Genomic DNA, 9,537 nt, shown 5'->3' on the forward strand with positions numbered 1-9,537 from the left:
AGCTTTTACAGCGGTCACGTACGCGGTAAGAGGGGGACCACGAAGGCACTAGGAATGTGCGCCCAGTTGGAAGGAGAACTTGCCAATGAACATGTGTGATAGTAACAAACTAAAGCACTTTAAGTGTGTTAATAAGTTGTAACATCTTCATTAAATGAATATTACTTAGCTTTAAAAGAATCCGAGGACAAAAAGGGGTACAGAAGGCTATGTCTCAGTGAAGTTTATTATCTTTCGTTTTGCTATTGTCCTACCCTTCGTCACTCTTTAGAGACAGCCACGGGGCTAGCTCTGTTTTGGAACTGGCTTGCGGCACTGAATATTCACCAATTTTTGTACACCAAGAGCCACTCGGAATAATTTTTCAGGGAGGAAATGACAGGATAACAGACTAGAACCGGTAGATAAAGACCACCAAAGTCGGTGTTAGTTAATTTTCGCCAATTTAGCGAAATGTCTTTAAATGGCAGCATTTGTCCAATATTTTAGAAAACCTAATTTCTTATTATATATATATATTATTTGAGTGTGGGGATCATTCAGCCTAAAATTTAATAAAGCGACAACAATTTCAGGATTTTGAACATTTGGCTCTCTTTCTTAAAAGGATTCAAGAATAAATAGTAGAGTTCCAGTGACAAGGACGAAGAGGAGAATCGGTGTTCGTGAGCTTAGCGAAATATCTTTATGTGACAACACTGGCCCTTAAGTCTGAAAACACCAATTTTATTTTTTAAATTGAGACCCAGATTCTTTTGCATCTTATTACAGATAATGTTTGTGTGAGGGGTTACTCAACTAAAAGCATCCCAACGAAGCCTCAATTTTACACATATGGCACCGTGCCATAGAAAGGTTTGTGAGGGGATAGTTGGGTTTACGTGACTTGGGAAAGGAGGAAAAAATTGAGGCACTAACAATCACACGACTGATAAACCGGAAGTCGCACAGACAATGAGCTTGATTTTATACTAATTTTCCGACTCATTGCGTGTCAGTCGAGGAAATTTCAGGGTATGGCAAGAACCCGTGGGAAATTATCATAGTGAAATTACAGCGGAATCTTTTGGAAAGTTGTATCACGCGACATTGCGACAGTCGAACCTTGGACTCCTTCAGATAATTGGAGTTGGGCATGATCAGCTAATTTCAAATATTTTCAGCTTGTCAGACCCAATTAAAACCACATTTAGCCATCATTACTGATATTTTTATGCCATTCATGGATACGGTTAGACATAAGCAGCAAGAAGCATAAAATAGAATTTTTGGTGGTAAGAAAAAAAGGATTTGAAAACTTTTTTTATGAGACAGACATGCTAGAACGTATGAGGGATATTTACAGGGCTGATAAATGAATGCATAGAACTCAGCCTCGAGCTACTTTAAGCGTCGTTTAAACGACGAACAAAACAGAACTTGAAGCCCTTTTTTTGAAGCCCTTTTCTTTGTCAAAAACTAAAGTGTAAACAAAAATACTAAGGAATAGTTTTTTTTCTTTAAAAGAAGTCATTGAAAGAAAATATTCAAAAAATAGAAAAAAACTGATAAACTTAAAAGCAATGACGATTTCAACAAAACCTCGGCTGCAAAGAATCAGCGTAAGGTGACACAAGCCCACATAAACTCTCAGTCAAGACATAAGTCTCCGTCACTTTCGAAGTGCTTAAAATTGCCTGTATCTCGGTTTATATTCAAACTAGAATCGTAACTTGGACTTCATTTGGAAAGGTGGGGGGGTGGAAAAAAGATCTGGCGAGTTAATAGAAAGTACAGACATTGTAATATTATTCACAAAAACGCCGGTATTTCGCGGGATGCGCTCCAGCCAGGAGGTTCATCTTCCTTTATACATACAGTAGGCAATTAATACGTGATTGAAAAGACCCTTGGAGAAATTTCGTGTCCGCACCTCTTTTAAGTCTAAGAGAATATAATCTCACAAAAAAAAACTTCAGGCAAGATAAACCTCATAAAGCTAAGTTATTTCGAAAGTTTCGTTCCTATAAAGGCTATACGTTTCCTGATAATGAAAAATGGCAAAATATTGCTTGACTCTGATACCGATTACGATTCCACGTCGTAGGATCTTGATTCCGACACGATTACCTATTCTTAAAAAAATACGTTTTATATATCATCAATATATTTTATCTACAGAGCTTTCTATCTGTAAAGAATTGTTGTCATCAAGTTCAACTGAGCCCATGCAACTCTTCATTTATCTGAGCTCCTGCAACTCTTTATTTCAAGTTTTCCCGTGGCACCGTCCAGCACCACGTACGTCGCATATTTCCACAGCACGTGGTACAGTCCATGCTAAGCAAACTTGCTAAGAACTTGCCAAGAACTTGCTAAGCTTCATACGATACAATTCCCAATTGCTAAACCCTTTTTTTAGAGCTACGATCGCAATGAATGGTACTTGTTATCAGAAAAAAATGCCAACCAGACTTCACACGCCTGTGTTATCGGCATAGATTAATGTCACATGCGTTTGCGTAATTCTAGCCAGAAACTCAGAATGGATATAGAAACTCAGAATGGATATACAGTCAAATCGTATTCAAAATATTTTCTTGGAAAGAACTCACTTTTTTTTTAAATGTTCACGTGTACTATTCAAATCTTATACAGCCTTGACTATAGTTTCAAAACGTGTTTGACCACTTTATAAGTAAAGGATTGGTCGCTTTTTGCAATGTCCACGTGTAACCACACTGTATATTATTGTAGGCGTGAATGTACGCTTGAATGTACGCTTCATATTCCCTATAGGCTTACTACTACTGATGGGTATCATTAAACTTGATGAATTTTATACATTTTGAGTATACATCAAAATTCGATTCTTTCCATGTACTCACTGTTATCAATACTCTGTGTCTCAGAGTTTCGGTTACTATTGAGCCGCGTCGCTCCTTACTTACAGTTCGTTACCACAAACTGTTCAAAAAACTAATTTGAAAAGATTTTAAAACTTTGATTGATGTGAAACATTCTTTTTTTTTTACCAATGAAAAAGACTGTCAATCACGAATGCCCTGAGATTGATTCTTAAAAACTCATTCAACAACAGCAAGTTTTCAAAGAAAAGTAAATAGCTACATTAAACCAAAGATGAGCCGATATACAGCCAAATAATTCTTCAAGAAAATAATTTTTTAGCAAATGCTGGAAGTTAAATCAGCAGGAAGAGAAGAGACTTCAAGCCTTTAAGAACAATTGTCTGCGAAGAGTCCTGAATAGACCCCGGCGCCACGCCGGTAGATCGACCGAACGCCGCCGACGAGAGGCTCGGTCGAACGCCGCCGAGGTGACGTAACGCCGCCGGCGCGACGCAGGCGCGCCACCGCCGGCAAAGGTGGCGGCGTTCGGTCGACTTCAAATTAATTTTGCGGCAATTTTTTATTGCGTCAACCACCAAGTCGGATCTTTTTCTTTTCGTGTGGTTTAGTATTTCGATTTTCCTGATTAGAAATCAAGCAGGGTTTGCACTATCCCTGAATTTTCGGGTAATTCCCCGAGAATCTATGCGTCAACCCGAAAAAAATTTGGTTCCCCAAAAATCACACAATCATGGTGCACCTAGCGATTTATCACCAGTGACTTTCCCTGCCAAATATTACTTTGCATACCATAATTCTTCACTACTCTCTTGTTCATTAATTTTTGTCTCTTTTGTTACTTGACATAAAAACCAGACAGATGCAATATGCAATTGCAAATATTGCAATATAAACAGTTCTTCATATGTTGACAAAAAAAATCGTCTGTATGAAATGAGTTTAAATCATTTCAAATACAGTTTCCCAATCGCTATTTCTTACATCGTTCGTAGTCAAGAATTTTATTTTCAAGTTGAATAGAGTTGTAGAACGCATTCACTACTATACAGCTTCAGCCTTCAGTAGGATTTTGAAATTGACATGCGACAGATTGTTTCTACAGCTGAATTGTAAGTTTGCAGATTTTTTTTTTTGCTGTTTTTAGATAAGATTTTCTTAATGTTTAATACTCAATTGTTGAAAGCCGGGTAGAAAATACAATCTTCTTTCTGATATATAACTTTCTGTTATTTCTGTATATAACTTATAGGCCCTATGCCTAGTCAGTGAGTTACACATATTTATAAGTAGTAGGCTAAATATGTCACTCAGTTATATATTTCTGTATATAACTTATATAGGCCTAGTCAGTGAGTTACACATATTTATAAGTATTAGGCTAAATATGTCACTCAGTTATATAGTTCTGAATATAAATTAGATAGGCCTAGTCAGTGAGTTGCACATATTTATAAGTAGTAGGCTAAATATGTCACTGAGTTATATATTTCTGTATATAACTTAGATAGGCCTAGTCAGTGAGTTACACATATTTATAAGTTGTAGGCTAAATATGTCACTGAGTTATATATTTCTGTATTTAACTTATAGAGGCCTAGTCAGTGAGTTAAACATAATAATAAGTAGTAGGTTAAATATGTCACTCAGTTATATATTTCTGTATATAACTTAGATAGGCCTAGTCAGTGAGTTACACATATTTATAAGTAGTAGGCTAAATATGTCACTGAGTTATATATTTCTGTATATAACTTATATATGCCTAGCCAGTGAGTAACACATATTTTAAGTAGTAGGCTAAATATGTCACTGAGTTATATATTTCTGTATATATATTATAGGCCTAGTCAGTGAGTTACACATATTTTAAGTAGTAGGCTAAATATGTCACTCAGTTATATATTTCTGTATGTAACTTATATGCCTAGTCAGTCAGTTACACATATTTATAAGTAGTAGGCTAAATATGTCACTCAGTTATATATTTCTGTATATAACTTATATAGGCCTAGTCAGTGAGTTACACATACTTATAAGTAGTAGGCTAAATTTGTCACTGAGTTATATATTTCTGTATATAACTTATATAGGCCTAGTCAGTGTGTTATGTATATTTATAAGTAGTAGGTTAAATATGTCACTGACTTATGGCCTTTGCAAAATAAAAGTGATCCGTTTATCTGGCCTCCCCCAGGCCATTCAGCGTGTCCTCAGGTGGCGATAGGGGAACGCTCTACAGATATGTAGGGTACCTCCATAGGAGGCACGGACCAAGGGGGGGACCTTGTCCCTGGGGGTCCATAATAGAAAATGGGGCACCCTCGCCCGGGGTCATAAATACAGGCGGAGGAGGAAGAAGGCCCCTCAAATGTACACTCAAAAGGGTCCACTGGTTTGTCCACAAGTTCCATGAGTTGCAAACCTTCTCCCAGCAATGGGTTAAATTGCTTGATGATGCAGAACACCATCGCGACAGGATCCTCTATAGGAAGACAACTGTGGCAGGGCGTAAGATCCAGATCTGTGGACAACGACCTCTGCAAAGGGTTGCCTCGACCTTTTTGGGGTACCTGCAAGACTGGGGACCTAGCGATCAACTCTAGTCCCACTTGAGGAGTGGAGCCCCTCGAGGAAATTATAGCCTAGTAAACGACACAGCAGTCGCACGGGATTCTGACTAATGGACAATTCTTCTGGGATTGGTATGTTTTGATGGGCGTCTTTGGGCTGAAAAACCTCTTCCTAGCTGATTTATCTATTACGGGTTGCCTCCCCGTAGTAGCATAATATTTGTAGGCATGAATATATAATGAGTTGGGAGTAATAGGCTTGAAATTGTCTGTGCAGGATTTTGACTCCTGTTGGTAGAAGAGCATCACCAAGTGCTGAAAACCATGTTCTGACCAAGATGGGCCCAGGATTGTACAAAGCCCCCATTCATGGAGGTCCCAGGGACTTCTTGCTGTCCGGTTCTAAGCCGGCTTAAGAACTTCGGTGTAGACTTGAGAAGATATGTGATCCCCGTCCTGCACTGGTATCCGGGATCATTGCTTTTCCTGAGGCGAAAAAAATTTCAATGATTTAAAGAACATGAAAATTGGAACTTGGAATGTTACGACATTAAAAAATGACTATCGTACCGAAATTTTGACTGACGAATTCAGACGCTTCGATCTGGACTTATTAGGAGTTTCAGAAACTCATATCCCTGGGGTAGGAAACATGACATTAGGTGGTATAGAATTTATTTACTCATGCAAGAAGGATGGGATAAATAGACAGGGAGAAGGACTCATGATGCATAAGGAAGCTGCTAATAAGTCTTGTTTAGGCGGTGAAGGTGTTAATAACATAATACTATTTTCTCATTTTATGACTAGAAAGTTCAGGGTATCAGTTATAGTAGTATACGCCCCTGTAGAACCGACTGATGGAGATACTAGTGACTCAGATGAATTTTACTTACAGTTACAGGAGCAAATAGACAAGGTCCCAGGTAGAAATATGATGTTATTGCTGAGAGATTTTAACGCCCAGGTTGGTAGAAATAAGGATAGATGGTATCCCAGCTTAGGTAAATTTGGTGTAGGAAAAGAAAACAGTAATGGATACAGACTTTTGCAATTTTGTAGGTATAACAATCTAGTTATAACCAATACGGTGTTTGGTCATAAAATGGTTCATTAGTTAACATGGTATTTACGTGATGGTAAGACAGCAACCCTTATTGATTATGTTATAGTAAACCGAAGACTGGCAGGATCAATACAAGATACTAGGGTATATAGGAGTGCTGTTATTGATGTTAAAAGTAAAGATCACCATCTAGTAGTGCCAAGGGTTAATTTAAAGCTGAAATGTCGGAAGGGTAATTACCTCCCTGGAAGTTATGATGTTAGTAGACTCCAGGATGAGAATTTGAGAGAAACTTTCCAGGAACAGTTGAGTACTAAACTTGAGAGTTTAAAATTTGATAATGTGAAAGATGGTTGGAATAATTTTAGAAAAATAATTTGTGAAGTTGCTGTAGGTGTATTAGGGAAGAAAGCTAGAACTGCAGCTAAGAATATTAGTGAAAAAGCTTTATGTTTAATAGAAAGGAGAAAGGATTTGTACAAGAATTATCTGAGTGATAGATCGTATGAAAACAAAAGAAATGTAAAGAAAGTGGAGAAAGCATTGAAATATGAACTAAGGAGGTGTGAAGTGAAGGCCATGGATAAAATTGCCAAAGATTTAGAAGATGCAGCTAGACGGCATAATAGTAAAATATTGTACTGGCACGTTAACAAATTGAGAGGTAGTAGTCAATCCGGACTTGTCCCAGTTAAAGATAGGAAAGGGGTGGCAATTAGTGATAAGGAAAAAGCTAAAGCGAGATAAGCCGAACATTTTGAGAATTTGCTTAACCGAGATAGAGATGCAGGAAAAAATATGGAGTAAAATAAAAAAGTTTGTGATACCTTGGATGTGAAGGAAGATTTATTTTGTGAGGAGCAATTAGCAACAGTACTAAAGGGATTAAAAAATAATAAGGCTCCAGGTGCTGATAGGGTAGTAAACGAGTTTCTTAAATATGGTTGCTCTGAGGTTAGAAATAAGTTATTGAAGATTATGTATATGATTTTTGAAAAAGGGGAAGTACCTAACGATTTTAGGAAAACCTTAATTAAGCCACTTTATAAGAAAGATGATAAAAGTGAGTGTGGTAATTATCGTGGCATTACTCTGGTCTCTGTAGGTAGCAAATTGCTTAGTAAAATGATACTTTTTAGACTGAGAGATGCCGTAGACAAAGTTTTAAGAGAAGAGCAGTGCGGCTTTAGAAAAGGTAGAGGATGTGTTGACCAAATTTTCACTCTTAGGTTAATAATTGAGAAGTGCCTAAGTTTTCAAACACCTTTGGTCCTCAGTTTTATAGATTATGAGCAAGCGTTCGATTCTGTTGATAGAGGAGCTTTAGTAAAGGTTTTATCCTTGTATGGTATACCAGACAAATACATTAAAGTGATTAGTGCTATGTGCGAGAATAACCCTGCTGTAGTTAAGGTAGGACCTAAGGTACGCAGCAGGTGTTGTATTAAATCAAGAGTTAAACAGGACGGTGTTTTATCCCCTTGTCTCGGGATCCTTTCGGTGGACATTGTTTTCAGGAGCACAGGAAAGGTAATGAAAGACCACAAAATCAAATGGGGAGGAAAATGTCTCCTGGACTTGGATTATGCTGATGATTTAAGCATCCTAGATGAAAGTGTGAGCAAAATGAATGAAATTTTAGAGGTTTTGCGAGTTCAGGGTGCTAGTATTGGTTTGAAAATTAATGTTAGGAAGACTAAGTCACTAAGGCTAGGAATAAGTGAAGATGAAAAGGTGACGTTGGGTAATGAAAAGATTGATCAGGTGGGTAGCTTCACTTACCTTGGTAGTATTATTAGTAAAGATGGTGGGAGCAGTGAAGATGATAAAAATAGAATAGCCAAGGCTCGGGGTGTTTTTTCACAGTTAAAAAAAGTCTGGAAGAATAGGAAGATAAGTCTGCAAACCAAGATTAGAATCTTAGAAGCTACAGTGATGACAGTGGTCAAATATGGCTCTGAAGCATGGACGCTCCGAAAAGCGGATGAAGATTTGCTAGATGTTTTCCAGAGAAATTGCTTAAGGATTGTTCTGGGTACCCGGCTGACTGACCGTATTTCAAACAATAGGCTATACGAAAAATGTGGTTCAATACCACTTTCTAGGTCTATAATGAAAGAAAGGTTGAGGTGGTTAGGGCATGTTGTGCGGATGAAGGATGACAGATTGCCAAAGATTGTTCTTTTCGGCCAACCATCTAGGGCTAAACGGAAAGCAGGTCGTCCCCCTCTGGGATGGGAGGACGTCATAAAGAAAGATTTAAAGGAAATGGGAACTTCGTGGGCGGGTGTAAAAAGGGAGGCTTTGAATAGATTGGGGTGGAGGAGGAGCGTGCGTAGCTGTGTTGGCCACAGGTGGCTTGGTGCTGCGATGAGTTGTAGTTAGTAGTATAGGGGGGGGGGATAGGGGGCTATCATTTTAAAATGATAATAGCTCATTTTCTTTTATTGAAAGCAGGGATGCCAAAAAGATAATTATTTTTTTCATTTAAAGCGGAGACAGAAGAAAATGATATCAAATTCCCTGGGAAACCATCGAAATATTTTGATAGACCCAGGACCCCCCATTAGGACTTGTTCATTGTCTTGGATATTTTGAGATTGCTCATAGGCTACTGGTCTAATTTGGCTTTTGTGTTTGCTCCCTTTTAATTGGATTCTTTGGATCTTATTGAATGCCACGGCGAATCTATGACTCAATTTTCCAATAATTTGAGGTATACCTGAATAATTTCGACATTTTTGTTGCTGTCTTTGTACCCCTTTACTTATTCCCTCAAAAAGTTTTTTCAAGGAACACTAAGCTGTTTAACGTTAATTTGCGTGTTTGTTTGAACCATATAGTAACCAAGTTAATTATTAAGTAAATTATTTTTCTAATGAAAGCAGAGACGGCATCCTATCAAGGTGGTATCCAGAGGGGGGGGGGGTAGTGAGCGATCATATTTAAATGACAATACCTCAATTTTTTTAAGCAGGGGGGCCAATAGGTTAATTTTTTTATTTAAAGCAGAGACGGTATCCTATCAAGATGGTATCCAGAGGAGGGGGCA

This window comes from Artemia sp. Qi Xiang Cuo, chromosome 17 (assembly GCF_049724085.1).
Source record: "Artemia sp. Qi Xiang Cuo chromosome 17, ASM4972408v1, whole genome shotgun sequence".
Taxonomy (NCBI): Eukaryota; Metazoa; Arthropoda; class Branchiopoda; order Anostraca; family Artemiidae; genus Artemia; species Artemia sp. Qi Xiang Cuo.